The following is a 15941-nucleotide window of genomic DNA, read 5'->3' on the forward strand; positions in this document are numbered from 1 at the left end:
GCAACCCCAGGATAAAGCACATATGCATCCAGAGTAAAATAAAGAAATAAATAGGGCAAGAAAGCAGCAGAGTGTACCAAAGAGAAAAAGGGGGACAGGAGGGAAGGAGGGACTGAATACTGCAACAGTGAAAACGGCATCCACTGTAATGGTAAGAGCTTACACAACTGTACTATGTCCTTTCTTATCAATGTTGAAGTATTTATCACATGTGGAACATTACTACAGCTATAGTAAATGATGGGATGAGGAAGACACAGAGGAACTGTTCACAAACCCATGAAGGACAGCCCAGAAAATATTTAGGAAAAGTGTGGAAATGGGACCAAGTAATAGTCTCTAGGATGGATCTAGTATCCTGGTCCTTGAAGAAACCTCCAGAAGATAATACTGCTCTCAAAGAATGTGCTCAAACTGAAGCAGAAAGCTGTTTAACACGAAAGGAACAAAAATAAATGGCCTTACAAATCCAGGAGATGGTTTGCTTAGAAACCACAAAACCCAACATCTAGTATGAAAAGAAATAAAAGGCTGCACACATTTGTGGATTGCCTTTGTCTTATCCAAATAATATCTGAGCTGTCTATGTAAATCCAAAGTGTGAAGAACTTTCTCACCATCAGATTGTGGAGAAGGAAAAAAAGGGAGCTGGACAGAATAATGGGCAACTCACTGACTACCTTGGACATAACATGAGGATTAGTAATGAGTATGCAGATACAGTCAGTCTCCAAGAAAAATCAAAAAGGGAGGACCTGCCATCAGAGCCTGAAGTTCAGAAAACCTCTGGCCTGAACAGCCACCACAAAAGGTTTTCCAGGTGCAATGTTGCAAGAAGGAAGATGAAGCAAGCTCTAAAAAGCCTAAGTCAACTTTGCAAGGATAAAATTACGGTTCCAAGAGGGAGTAATATGTTTTCTTGAGGGCCTGATGTGAAGTACATCTTTAAGGAATTGTTTGACCTCAAAACAAGAGGATAATAGCGGGTTCAAGAGCAGACAAGCAGGCACTGCTGACAAGTGAGCTTTAACTGAAGAATATGCTAGGCTAGCATGGAGTATTTCACACAAGTAAGAACCAGAGGGACCACAAATAAGAAGGGATTCTGGTGATGCCTGAAACACCAAACAGAAAAGCATTTCCATTTATCAACATACAATTTTCTGGCAGTGGGTTTCCTTGTCTCCAGCAGAATCTTAAGAACTTCCTCAGAAAAGTGGGGTCCACAAAAGATCAAAATTCATCACTGAAAGTGATAATAAAAAGGCAACAAGTTAGACGGAATGCAAGACTCCTTGCCTTGTATGAGAAGATCCATTCAGTGAAGTAACTAGTGATTGATTGCCCCCTGGCCAGGTGAAAGAAGGGGGAACCAGTGCTGTTTGGTCCAAAAGGGAGTCACTAGCAAAATTCTGGGAGAGTCCTTCATGATATTGTGCAGGACCCTGGGAAGGAGGATGGTAAGCATACAAGAACCTTCCCATCCAAGAAAAAGGCATGGCATCCAGTTTCCAAGTCAGAGGACTTATAACTACAACAGAATCAAGGAAATTGCCTGTTCAGAGGTGAAACGATGCACTTGAGCACCCCACTGATGTACTATGTACAGAAATACCTCTCTGCTAGGTGTCCATTTGAGAGGTTATGTCCTGGACCTGCTCCGAGTCTGTTATCCACCATTAGATAACCTTTTAGGCAGTCTACATACCTTCAAAACCCAACCTTGTGGCCAAAGTCCCAGTCCTGAATGGCTTGTCTGCAAAGATGACAAAACTGAAAACTTTAGAGGGCATGGTGATCACAGAGAATGGAAAGCCTGTAAAGCAAGAATGAGTGCCCTAATTTCCTTTATGTAGATGTGGTCTGACTGCTGATGAAGAGGCCAGAGACCCTTGAACTTTCAGACTGTTGAGAGAGGCTCCCCACCCCTGATCAGAAGAGTCTGAAAAACTTTTGAGTAGGGGTAGGAGTCTGAAAAGGCAGGCTTGGATTGAGAGAGATCTGCCAAACCCACCAATAAAACTAGAGTTTGTGACAACATAGTAGAGGAACCAGAAACTCCAGAGTGTGGCAATGCTAGCGCCAAACCATCTTTAGAAACCTTTAAGGCTTCCTCGTATGAAGCTTGGCAAAGGGAAGCATGTGAGTGGTAGATACCATGAACTCCAGGCTCTGAGAAATTCCCTTGCAAGAATAAGAGAAAGGGAGAACAAATATTGGAAAGGAGGTTGTCAGAGACAGAACTTTGGTTGAAGGAAGAGGCCAATATTGGGATAGTTTGGATTATACAACCCACAGATTGAGGAATCAGAACTGACTTCTTGTAAGTGATGCTGAATCTCAGACTGTGCCAGAAGGAGCATGGTGAAATGTAGGACCTGAAGCAGCATGGATTGGGAGGGAGCCTGAAGAAGCAGATCATCCAGATAAAGGAATATCTGGAAGCCCTTAAGCCTGCAAACTGCTATGACAGGGGCCCAGACATTTTAGGGAAACCTTGGAGCCACAGAAAGACCAAAGGGCAAAACAGAGAACTGAAAATGAAAGGAAGAAACACAGAAACATAAAAACTTCCTGAAGAAGGTGAATGGGAATCGTTCTTTAGGTCAAGGAAGAACATAAATGCCTGGGGAAGCAACAGAGGAAATAGAACCTGGAGAGAAAGCATCAACAAAGAAGACATTTTCAGAAACATGTTGAGAAAGGAGTGGTCTAGGATAGGTCTCCATAAAGTATAGTTGTATACCTACCATAAATGTAGATGTTCGAGTGTATTCACTGCTGCTGTCATTACACTTGGGTTATCCTGCTGGCAGGCTACCCGCAGTCGGCCTGAATTCCAAAGTCCTGGTCCAGCGTTGGTTGCAGTCACCTCTTCCCTGATGTCAGTGCGCCAGGGGTATAAAAGATGCAGCCGACGCCATTTTCTTCAGTTTTTCTTGCCCCAAATGTCAGGTGCTCCCAAAAGGGTAGGCTGTAAAAATTATGATCATAAAAAAGCATGCACATAACCTTCATCTACAAGCAAATACACCACATAGGTTGTATAGAATAGATAGGCACAGATAAGTCCCAGCAAAGAAAAAGGGGGATGGTGGGAGGGTAACCTGGACTGCAACAGTGAATACACTCAAACATCTACATTTATGGTAGGTACACAACTGTACTATGTTCATCGTGTTTCACTGTTGCAGTCATTACACTTAGGTTGAATCCCAAAGCCGAGGTTGGGCGGCTGGGCCTAAACGGAGTTTGGAGTGGCTATGAGGCCCTACAGAACTGCAGTGGCAAAGCCTGCTCTGGATTTAGAGTAGAGAGGTAAATGGTAGTGCTTTGTAAAAGTGTGCACTGAAGTCCATGTTGCAGCCTCCAAAATATCCTTGCTTGGTACTCTGCTGAGGAAGGCTGCTGAGGTGGCTGCTGCTCTGGTAGAATGTGGCCTAATGCCCTTGGGCACTGATTTGCCATGTTGTGAAGAGCAGAAACAAATGCAGTGGGCTATCCATTTTGAAATAGTCTGCTTTGAAATGGCTTTTCCTTGGGAACCTGCAGCATATGCCAGCAAGAGTTGCTCAGTCTTTCTGAAGGCTTTAGTCTTGTCCAAGTAAAAGCGTAGCTGTCTGTGTATGTCCAAAGTATGCAGAAGTCTCTCCCCCTTATTCTGGGGGTTTGGATAAAAGGTAGGCAAATGTATGGTTTGGTTAAGAGCCACGTTGGACACTACCTTAGGCATAAATGTTGGGTTTGTCCTTGGAGAAACCCTGTCCTGATGGAAAATAATAATAAGTTATGTACTCACCATAACGTTCCATCTGAGAAGGTAAACTTCATTTGCCAGCAACCTATGGGATTCGGATCCGAGCCGGCAGTTTTCAACAGCTTTAGATCCGAGCTCCAAGCTCCTCCCCCTACCCATAATCCCCTGCCAACCCTGACTGACCTCAGATCAAGTTTGCCCAACAGCAGAGACTGCTATAAAAATATCATTCTCAAGATAAGTGGGTAAACCCCATGGACCTGAGTATGAAGACATTCACAAGGGAGGGACGGTTGCTGACAAATGAAGTTTACCTACTCAGATGGAACGTTATGGTGAGTACATAACTTCTTAATCTGAAGTACTTAACTTCATTTGTGCAGCAACCTATGGGACAGAGTCCCCCAGCTACTTAAATCTTGGGTGGCCTTCATGGAAGAATGTTCCGGAGCACTGCAGAGCCAAAGGATGCTCTCCCTCTGGAGACAATGTCCAATTTATAGTGATTGATAAAGGTACGAGATGAGGCCCAAGTGGCTGCCAAGCAAATATCATCCAAAGAGACACTAGCTCTAAAAGCCGCAGAGGTAGACACAGAACAAGTAGAGTGGGCATGGACTCCTTGAGGTGCGGGCCTGCCCGAACTTTCATATGCTAATTTGTGTTATTCGACGACTGTTTCTGTCTATTTTATAGTGGTATTACCTGTTTTTCCTGTTTTTATAAGCTTTAATTGTTGGTTGCACTTCTTAGTTTAAGTTTGCTTAAAAGTTAAACTACAGGCTAATACACTCAAGTGTACTAGCTTTTGATAGCATTTAATCGAAGAGCAAAGCATTTATTGTGTTTTCTGTTCTGTCTGTGAAAAAAATTAAAAAAAAAAAAAAAAAAAAATATTCTTGTTCTCCTAACTTTCCTGGCTAGTTGTTCCAGTGATCAGGTTTTGCTGATCCCTGGGCTTTGTCTTGGTTCCTGTACTTCTCCATTTTCTTTGTTTGGTCAGGGGGAAGTTTCTTTACTCACCAGTGGGAGTGGGGAGTACTGAGCTGCCTGTTTGTCCTCAGAGGAGTGGTTTAAGACAGTAACTTGTAATTCTTTGGCCATTTTGGGTCATTTCCTGCCTTTTCCAGCGGCCTGCTATAAAGCACGCTTTGGCGGGCTTTTCTGGCTGTAGAGAACTCAGCACAGCTCCTCGTGGTATCCAGCAGAGTTCCTAGAGCAGCAGAGACCAGAAAAGCAACTTTCCAGATTTTAAGTATTTTTTCTTGCATTTTTCGACCATTTGTGTTATTCGACGACTGTTTCTGTCTATTTTATAGTGGTATTACCTGTTTTTCCTGTTTTTATAAGCTTTAATTGTTGGTTGCACTTCTTAGTTTAAGTTTGCTTAAAAGTTAAACTACAGGCTAATACACTCAAGTGTACTAGCTTTTGATAGCATTTAATCGAAAAGCAAAGCATTTATTGTTTTCTGTTCTGTCTGTGAAAAAAATTAAAAAAAAAAAAAAAAACAAATAAATATTCTTGTTCTCCTAACTTTCCTGGCTAGTTGTTCCAGTGATCAGGTTTTGCTGATCCCTGGGCTTTGTCTTGGTTCCTGTACTTCTCCATTTTCTTTGTTTGGTCAGGGGAAAGTTTCTTTACTCACCAGTGGGAGTGGGGAGTACTGAGCTGCCTGTTTGTCCTCAGAGGAGTGGTTTAAGACAGTAACTTGTAATTCTTTGGCCATTTTGGGTCATTTCCTGCCTTTTCCAGCCCCCTGCTATAAAGCACGCTTTAGCTGAGTTGCCACTAGAGCAGCATCGGCAGCCGGTTTAACAAGGTTAAACCTTTTCTGGCTCCATAAAGTCTGTTCTTCATTTTTTCCCTTAGAACTGCTCTACTAGTAACCTAAACAGTATATCCCTTAACTAAAAAGCGCAGCACTTGTTCCTAAAAGTTTTTTTTTCAAAAAAAAAGCTCAGCACTTGTCTTAAAAGCATCTTCCTTGCAGGTTAAGCACTTCTATATTATACAAAGTCCCTCACTTGCGAAACCCCCCCAGGAGTACCCACTTCCTTACTAAGTCCTCTCTTATTCAGTCTCATACCTAACTCCTTAATTTTTCTAGCATGTCGAAGGGCCAGATGCTGGCGTCCTCGCCTGCCCAGTTGGTGAATCTGGGAATATTGAGGCAATGTTACAATTGCCTCATGTACACAGACAACCCTCTCCTCCTCCCACATAACACAAATACTTGCGAGAGATGCAGCTATTTAGCCAAACTGGAGGCTGAGCTCTCTCAACTCAGGACTGGCAAGACCAGACAGGAGGAGAAGGCAACTACACACACCACAAAACCAGCCTCACATAATGCTACCACACCAATGAATCAAACACAAACACACAAAGACCTACTCGGAGGCTCTGAGTAAAAATTTACCTAAACAGCAGAGGCCTCCAAAGCACACACCCAAGCAACTGCTACCTAAAGACACCCCACAAGCAACACATAAACCACAAAATCAGTGTGCAAAGCAGTCACAGCCCTTAAGGCCAAATACAACACCAAACATACTTGTCATAGGTGACTCCATAGTCAGACACACTGATGTCCCACTCACCAGGCTGAACAAGGAGAGGGTCACAGTAAGCTGCATATCGGGCACTAGAATCCACCACATAACACAAGCACTCTGGTCACTCCACGGCAAGTACAAATATGACACAGTCATTGTCCATGCTGGTGTGAACGACCTGAGACGTACCTCCCTGGACTACATGAAAAGAGACATAGAGGAGCTCTCTGATTATGTAGCCCAGGCAGGTATGACCCTGACCCTGAGCAGTATCCTTCCTTCACCAAGAATGATGCCACAATATAGAGACAAGATGATCAGCTTTAACAATTGGCTTAATTTCTGGTGTCATTCAAAGGGGATCCAGTGTCTGTCTGCCTGGGATGACATGCTTGACAAGCCACGCTGCTTCGCAAGGGACGGCTTGCACCTGTCACCCCTGGGATTCCGGATATTGTCTAAGGCTCTTGCCACCCCCATAGTGCCTTTTTTAGGCAAGGCTCAAATTCTAAACCTACCACCCTAGAAAACAAAAATGGGAAGAAACTGAGGGTAATGCTGCTCAATGCCAGAAGTCTAAATCTCAAAATGCACGCACTCGAGGCCCTTCTCGGTATGGAGAACATAGATGTCTGTGCTGTAACTGAAACCTGGTTCAAGGCTCCTGAGAGCACCCCGGCACTATCAGGTTTTACCTCATATCATGCGTTCCGGCCCCAAAACCCGGACCACACCACAAAAGGAGGGGGTGTATCCATATTCATAAAGGATACCCACACCTCCAGGTTGGTGGCAACGCATGAAGCTTCGGAAACCATCCAGGTGCAACTAACCATAGGCAAAACTGCTCTACAATTTGTAGCATGCTACAGGCCACCCTCTCAAACTCAGAAACCCCACACTGCCTTCATGAAGACACTGGAGGGTATAAATGTATCTCCAAACACCATCATATTAGGTGACTTCAACTACCCGAATATAGACTGGGAACATTACTCAAGCCCTAACTTTCTAGCCCAACGGTTCCTGGAGTTCATAAATTCAAATGCCATGGAACAACTAGTCACTGTTCCCACGAGAGGAGAAAATATACTAGATCTCATTATCTCAAACATGGGGACAAAATGCTCCACACCAGAAGTATATCCCTCATTGGTGAGATCTGATCATAAACTAATCTCACTGGAAATCCACATCCCGCCCCCACCCCAAACAAAAAAGACCACAGTGAAGAACTTCTCTAAAGCAAACTTCACACTACTCAAGACTGGTGTGGTATCCTTCAAGGCCCCTGAGCCAGTGGAAACCACAACCCAAGCTGCGGAAGCCCTTACAAATGCCTTCTATGAACACCTCCAGGACTGCATGGACCAGGCAATCCCTAATAAAACCAAGACTCTCTCCACCAAGGGCAAACGTCCAGTCTGGTGGACCCCAGCCATTAACAAACTTTACAATAAGAGGAGAAAGCTATTACATGATAGAACAAAATCCATAAAAGGGAAGTCACCCCTGATCAGTATTAGTAAAAAAATACGAGCACTCATAAAATTAACTAAGGCCAATTTTGAGAGAAAAATTGCCATGGATTCAAAAGACAATCATAAGGCCTTTTTCAGCTATGTTAGGAACCTGGGTGGAAACTCCCAGATATGCTCAGAATTAGTACAAAATGATACAAAAATCACTGAACCCACAGACATTGCCAACATACTGGCAGACAGGTTCAGTGCAAACTTCACCCCCCTCTCCCCCCCTAAAGGAGAGATAACTATCCCAGCGGAGTGTAGCCTCCCAGACATCTCAAATGCACAGGTGAAAGCTGCTCTCTCTAAAGCTAAAAACACAGCATCAATGGGACCGGATGGTGTCCCCGGCTGTGTGCTACACGATCTCAATGAGGAACTAAACCGGCACATAATGCAGCTGTTAAATCTCAGCCTTACTACAGGATACGTGCCCAAGGAGTGGCGTACAGCAACTGTGGTCCCACTCCACAAAGGCGGTGCCTCTACGGACCCTGGTAATTACCGCCCAATAAGCTTAACAAGTCTAGTCTGCAAAGCTATGGAGAGGATCATAATGGAGCTCATAAACAAAGATATAGGAGACTTGCAGACATTGGACCCGACCCAGTTTGGCTTCGTCAAGGGCAGATCATGCCTTTTGAACTTGGTCGACTGCTTCGAAACAGTCACCAAGGCCATTGATGAGGGAAAGGCAGTCCATACAGCCTACCTTGACCTTGCAAAGGCTTTCGACACAATACCCCACTCGGGTATTGTAGATAAACTTACCAGCTTAAATGTAAACCCATATGTCACAAGATGGGTTGCAAACTGGCTTAAGGACAGAACCCACAGGGTTAGAGTTGCTGGCGCTATGTCAGACTCCAAGCCGGTCACAAGTGGTGTCCCACAGGACTCGGTCCTTGGCCCCCTATTGTTCGGCATCTACTTCTCAGAAGTACAGGCCAACATGGGAGGACTTTGGCTGACAAAGTTTGCAGACGACTGCAAACTGGGCGCCATAGTGGAAAGTGCATCGGACACGGATATCCTTCAGAGGGGACTCACGGAAACAGATAGCTGGTGCCAGAGCCATGGCCTGAAGTTAAACGCCAAGAAATGTATAGTCATACCCTTCGGGAAAAACAAGGTAACCCCAAGCTACCATATAGGTGGCAATCCACTAAGCACAGAAGAGGTTATCAGGGACCTGGGGACCCAGGTTGACAGTGGCCTTTCTTTTGACACTCACGTTGCTAAAGTGGTTAGAAAGACCTTCTACATTGCCCAGCTGATCATGAAGGGATTCACATCCAGATCTAGTGAGGTCATTGTTCCCCTGTACTCTTCACTTATCAGACCAATGATTGAGTACAATGCCCCATTCGGGATGCATCTCACCAGACATCTGCAGTAATTGGAGAGACCCGAAAAGTTCCGCACCAAAAGGATAAAGGGACTCCAAAATTTGTCATATGCTGCCAGATTGAAGAAACTCCAGCTCTATTCAGTCGCATACAGTCTGCTCAGAGGTGACATGTGCCTGACATACAAGGCCATGTCCAACCCGGAATTAATGGACATGCTCCACCTCAAAAAATCCAAATCCACCAGAACCACTAGAGCAAGTGACTTAAACCTTAGCACGGATATAAATAGGACGTGCTGGAGGGATAGATTTATCACTCAGACTCCATATGCTGTGGAATAAAATCCCGGTCCATGTTAGGCAGAGCGCCTCGCTGGCTCTGTTCAAGAGAAATCTTGACCTGTGGATGGGAGATCGTAGGTTTACCCCGGGAATCATCTCTGGGTCACTGCTGGACAGAGGCACAACAAACTAATGGGCACAGTATTTTTTCATATAAGGGGTGGCGTAAGCCACAAAACTTTGGGCTAGGCTTATAAATGCCTTAGGGCAGATAGCCTAGTATAAACCTATGAACCTATAAAAGGATACACTGCGAAATCCATCTAGACAGTGTAACTTTAGACAGATTTACCCAAATTAAATTTGGCAAAAGACACAAACAACTGGTCGGATTTCCTATGACCAGATGCCCTGTGGATGTAGAAGCGAAGTTGTCTATGCACATCCAATGAGTGTAATTTGTATTCCCCTTTGTTATGGTGATTAGGAAAAAAGACCGGCAGGTTGATGGACTGGTTAATATTAGACTCAGAGGCAACCTTGGGAAGAAAGGAGGGATTGGTCCTGAGGTAAACTCTATCCTTGTGAAAGGTCAAGTATGGGGGTTTTACACAGAGGGCCTGTAGATCAGAGACCCTTCGAGCAGAGGTGATAGCGACAAGAAAGGCCGTTTTCCATGACAAGAATTTAAGATCTACTGTAGCTGCAGGCTCAAACGGGGGAGCTGTCAAGGCCTGAAGCACCAGCGTTAAATCCCAAGGAGGGACTACATCCTTCATTGGCGGTCTGAGCAGAAAGGTACCCTTCAAAAAGGTCTTGCATAATTTCGTGGTGATCAAAGGGCCCAGTTCGTTTCCTACGTGATAATGAGAGCTAGCTGCTAGTAGAACCTTGACTGTGGAGGAGCTAGCCCCCTAATGGAACAGTCCTGAAAGAAAGTCTAATACAGCGGGCAAGGGAGCTGTAAAAGGATCCAATATTTTTGCATTCCGCCCAAATGGAGAAACGTTCCCATTTGCTGCTATAGATCTTTCTAGTAGAAGGCTTGTGCACTGCTACTAGAATAGTTTTAACTGGGGAAGAGATGCCGGGAGTCCTAGCTACGAGTGGAAGTGGAGCAGCCAAGCTGTGAGCTTGAGGTTGACCAGGTTCGGGACTGGGAGATCTAGGGAGTGGGATATTAGATCCGGACTGGGATCCAGAATCCAAGGAGGATTCACCAGATGAGACCAAAGGTAAGGGAACCAGGTTTGATGAGGCCAAAAGGGGGCAATGAGGATAATCCTGCTCCCCAACAGACTGGCTTTCTGAAAAAACGTCAGCATCAAGGGAAGAGGAGGGTAAGCATAAAGAAGACCGGGAGGCCAAGCATGCACCAGAGCGTCTCTCGGGGGTTCCCGGAGGGGGAAATGAGAGCAAAGTAGTCGTAACATTTTGTGTTCGAGGGAGAGGCAAAGAGATCGCAACAGGGTTGACCCCATTTGGCGAAAATCCGATTTGCTATCTCGGGATTCAGAGACCACTCGTATGGCAAAAGGATGGTGCGACTTAGTTTGTCCGCTAGGATGTTGGACTGTCCCGGAATGTGCGTTGCTACGAGAAAGCGGCTGGTGGAGATCGCACATTTCCACACCCTCATGGCCTCTCGGCAGAGTGGGTAAGACCTGGTCCCCCCCCCCCCCGTTTGTTGATGTAGCAGACAACTGACATATTGTCAGTCTGAATCGCAATCGTTCCTACAGGACGAAGGTCCTGAAGTGCTTGCAACACTAACAGCACTGCCCTCATCTCTAGGACATTGATATGCAGTGAGGTCTCCGTAAGGTCCCACGTGCCTTAGACTGTCCTGCCCGAACAATGCCCCCCCACCCGAGGCGGGAGGCGTCCGTGGTCAACATGGCTAGTGGAGGGGTCACAGAAAAGGGGCGTCCTTGCTGGGTGGGACGGGATGGCTCAGAGGATAGTGAAGAAAGGACCACTGCACCTGAAGGGTCCATTTTAAGACCCTCATGTTCAACCGAGCCATTGGTAATAGGTTGATTGCTGCCGCCATCGAGCCAAGAGCCCTCAGGACCAATTCCACCTGGGGAGCTACAGATTGCAGAATGGCTTGCACGTGTAGCCTCAGGGTTAGTAGCCGGTCTGAGGTCAAGAAAGCTAGGAGTTTGTTTGTGTCTAATCTGGCCCCTATGAAGTCTAGAGTCTGAGTCGGAGTAAGAGACTACTTCTCTATGTTGATAGTGATCCCCAGCCGGGGAGTTAGATGAAGAAAGTAGTTTCTGGCTGCGCAGAGTAGATGCCTTGTCGGGGCGGTCAGGAGCCAGTCGTCCAGGTACGGGAAGAAATTCCCTGGAGCCTCAGGTGGGATGCTATCACTGCTAACACTTTGGTAAACACCCTGGGGGCTGTGGTGAGACCAAAGGGGAGGACCCTGAATTGGTAATGACTGGCTCCTAGCCGGAAGCGGAGGAACCTCCTGGATCGCCTATCCATCAGAATATGGCAGTACGCATCCTTGAGGTCTATAGAGCACATCCAATCTTTCTCCTGTAAAAGGGGGAGAATGGATTGAAGAGTGACCACGTGGAACTTCTTTTTGGTTACGGACAGATTCAGGGAAGAGAGGTCGAGGATTGGTCTTAAGTCCCCCATCTTTTTTGGCACCAAGAAGAACCTGGAGTAAAACCCGGACCCGCACTGGTCTGGGGGGGGAAGTGTTGGATGGCTTTTTCCAGCAAGTGCTGGATTTCCATTGCTGCAGCCTCCCTCTGATCGGGTGGGACATCAGGGAGGTATCTGGGGCTGTGTGGGTAGCGAGAGAAGGGAATCTGATATCCTCTGGATATGATGCGAAGCACCCAGCGGTCTGTCGTGATAGACTCCCAAAGCTGCTGGGTGCTTCGAGAAATGCCCCCCCGACTGCCTCCAGAGTGGAGCAGTTGGGCGACTCCTCAGGGGTGTTGCGTGGGTTGGTCTGAGAAGGGTTCTCTGGATCCAAAGTTCCGTGGGCACCCTCTGCCTCTAGGGTGGCGTCCACCCTGCCCTCCTCTGCCGCGGAAGGGCTGGGAGTCCGGAGCGGGACGAGACTGTTGTGACTTCCGGAACCACATCTTCTTCTGTCCCTTTTGGTTCTTAGAGAAGGACCTCTGGGGAGCAGAGAAGCGGTCTCCGACGGCAGACGTCTTCCCGTCCTTTTCACTCTGGACCAAAGTATCTCGCACAGTTTTGCCAAAGAGGGTAGAACCATCAAAAGGGGCATTAGCGAAAGACTCCTTAAAAGGGTACCACGAAATCACAGTGCCGGAGCCAGGCCTGACGTCTCATAACGAGGCCCGCTCCGCTGGTTCTAGCGGCTCCTTCCGTGGCATGAGACACAGTAGCCACATAGAGGTGTTAGATAGGGATTGTAGAGTGGCCATCCGGGTGGAGTGCAACTGTTTGTCCTCCGCCAATATGGACTAGGGGGGCGACGCAGCATACTCTTTGATAAGGTCCCGCTGCAGTCGTAGCACATGTGCCATGTAGTTAAGCGACCTCACAGAGAAGGTTGCTGAACTAAACACCCACTTCCCTAAGCGGTCCATCGACCGAGACTCCTTGCTCGGGGGATGAACCAAGGAGCTCTCCTGAGCAAGTTCCCTCATGGTGGCTGCTGCCGCCACCAACATGGCATCTACAGGGGGGCCTTTGCTCCAGTGGGATTTGTCGGAGGGTGGGCTGAGAATCTTGTCTGGGAGCTTGGGGACTGGCTCCACTGTGTCCGGCTCCTTCCACGCCCTGGTAGTAATCAAGTCTACCAGGGGGTTGGCCGGAGGGGACACCCAAGAGGTAGACGGGCCTGCTTCAAACGCCTCCAGGAACACGGATTCGTCCGAGGTAGGCTTTGGGGCAGACCACCCCCCCCCCCTAATTCTGAGCATCTCCATGATGTCACCAAATGAGATATCTTCGGGGGGTGATCTTGGGGTGCCTTCCCCTTCCTCCAAATCTGTGTCCTCAGTCAAAGACTCAAGGGAGTCCAGGTGCCTCCTCTTGCACCTTCGCTTGTGAGGAACCTCCTCGGGGGGGCTGTCCGAGGAGGTCTCACCAGCAATGTCTTGTTCCAATGGAACTACCTGGGACGTCAGAGCAGGCTGTCCCTGGGGCCGGGTGATGGAAGTCGGACCCAACTGAGAAGGAGTGCAGGGTGGAGCCGTGGCAAGGGCCGGGGGCCTGGAATCCCTCGACAGAACCCTCTCCACCACACTGAATGCCAAGGGAGAGCTGCTCTCTCTGGGATCTGAGAGCAGACCCTCCCTCAGATCGGAGCCGGCGCCGAAGCAATCGAATCCGACAGACCAGCATGCTCCGACATGGACGGAGCCGAAGCCATGCCGATACCGCCAGATCCAAAGCTCAGCCCTCGGCTCAGAGAGCTCGGATCCGAAGAGAATGGACCCGACAGACTCTAGGGAAGTGTCAGAGCTGAAGTACCCGAGACTATCGGCACTGACACACCCTCGGCTCCAAGGCTGCCTGGCTCCGAAGACTCCAAACCCAGGAAACGGGACAGAGAAGGAGCTATCGGGGAAAAGAAGGGGTTCGAGCCCCCCCCCCCCCCAGTGGAGGGGGGGGAGGCAGGAGCACTCCATCTGTAGTTGGGCCTGGAGGAATCTTATCATCATCCGGTCCAAATCTGCATCGGTGAGACTTCGGGTAGATCTCGACGAGGCCACCAAGGTGGGGGTGTCACCTCGATGACCTCGACGGAGATCGGGTCTCCTCCTCCTCAGGACCTGGTGAAAAGCACGGGGACCGGATCCGAGAAGGAGGAGACCCAGAAGTCCTGGAGGGAGAAGCCCGCTTAGACGGAGGGGGGGGCGAAGTGGAGGCCTCGGCCCTCCGCTTGTGGTGCTTCTCCTTCCTCCTTTCTTTCCTAGCCTCCCTCTCCTCCGGGCCTAAGGCGGGAGGTTGAGTCCCGGGCGGGGGGAGGGAAGCAGGAGTGGCGGCCATCGCAGCCGCAGCGGGAGCCACGGGAGGACCAGAGGTAGAAGCCAAGTCTGGGGGCAGAAGACCCACCAGAATCAGCTTAGACCTCCGGTCCTTGAGTGCCCTGGGGTTGAACGCTGCACAGATGGTACAACCAGAGAACAGGTGTTCAACCCCAAGGCACATCACGCAGAGTGTGGCCATCTGCTGGGGACAGCTTATGGCCACACTCGATGCAGTTCGAAAACACTAACTTTGGGGCCTCGGACATATTAGAAGGAAAAAACCACACACACTAGGCCCCAAACACACACACACAACCTTGACGGAACCACGAAGGGAGGGGGGAGGTTAGAATATAGGACAAAATAAATTAAACTAAGATAGTTATAAGGGATAAGGGACCTGAAAACACAATCACACCAAAAGTTAAGGAAAAGGGTTAGAAAAGTTAAATTTTCTCACGAAAATTACAAACAACGCCTCGAACTCGGGATCAAGCTGCTGAAGTAAACCGCGGCAAACTAGATCTGAGGTCAGTCAGGGTTGGCAGGGGATTGTGGGTAGGGGGAGGAGCTTGGAGCTCGGATCTAAAGCTGTTGAAAACTGCCGGCTCGGATCAGAGGTCGGATCCGAATCCCATAGGTTGCTGCACAAATGAAGTTAACTACTTCAGATTAAAAGATTCCACAGCCATTAGTGCCTGTAACTCAGACTCTTCTTGCTGAAGTTATTGCTAGGAGAAAGTACAGTTTTGTACCTACCATAAATGTAGATGTCCGATAGATATGCAACTGCAGTCATAACATATGGGTTGTCCTGCCTCAGGCAGCCCTCGGTCGGCCGGATTCCAAAGTCTGGGTCTGGCGTCGGCCGGTGTCGCCTCCTCTCCGACGTCAGAACGGCTGGAGTATAAAGGCATCGGCCGACGCCATCTTCTTCAGTGTTTCTTGCCCCAGATGCCAGGTGCCCTCCTAGGAAGGCTAAATTTGGTGAATGGATAAACAATTCCAGACATGCACAACAGTAATAAACAGATACACCATAGGAGATACCCCCAGCTAATAGGAATAGGGGTAGTGGACCCATAAAGAAGGTTGCAGAGGGGTAGGAGGGTGGGAAAATCCGACTGCAGTTGCATATCTATCGGACATCTACATTTATGGTAGGTACAAAACTGTACTATGTCCTTCAAGAATGCAACTGCAGTCATAACATATGGGTTGAATACCATAGCCAAGCTGGGGGTGGTTGGAACTTAAGAAAGTGATGGTGTAGCTAAAATGCCCTGCAGGACTGCTGAAGCAAAGCCTGCTCGGGATCTGGAGTATAAAGGCAGGTTGTAGTGCTTGGTAAATGTATGCACGGACCTCCATGTAGCAGCCTCTAGAATGTCCTTTGTAGCCACTCCTCTTAGGAAAGCTGTGGATGTGGCTATAGCTCTGGTGGAGTGTGGCCTAATATTGGCTGGCACACCTTTTCCATGAAAAGAATAGCAG

At 47.9% G+C, this 15941-nt stretch overlaps 1 protein-coding gene across 5 annotated transcripts in view; it reads right to left on the reverse strand.

The window, feature by feature from the left end:
- GBF1 (golgi brefeldin A resistant guanine nucleotide exchange factor 1) overlaps positions 1-15941 on the reverse strand; it is a 4751435-nt gene that overhangs the window by 3897625 nt on the left and 837869 nt on the right. The gene's annotated exons all lie outside the window — the stretch shown is intronic.

This window comes from Protopterus annectens, chromosome 14.part0 (genome assembly GCF_019279795.1).
Source record: "Protopterus annectens isolate FY-2018-M chromosome 14.part0, PAN1.0, whole genome shotgun sequence".
Lineage (NCBI taxonomy): Eukaryota > Metazoa > Chordata > Ceratodontiformes > Protopteridae > Protopterus > Protopterus annectens.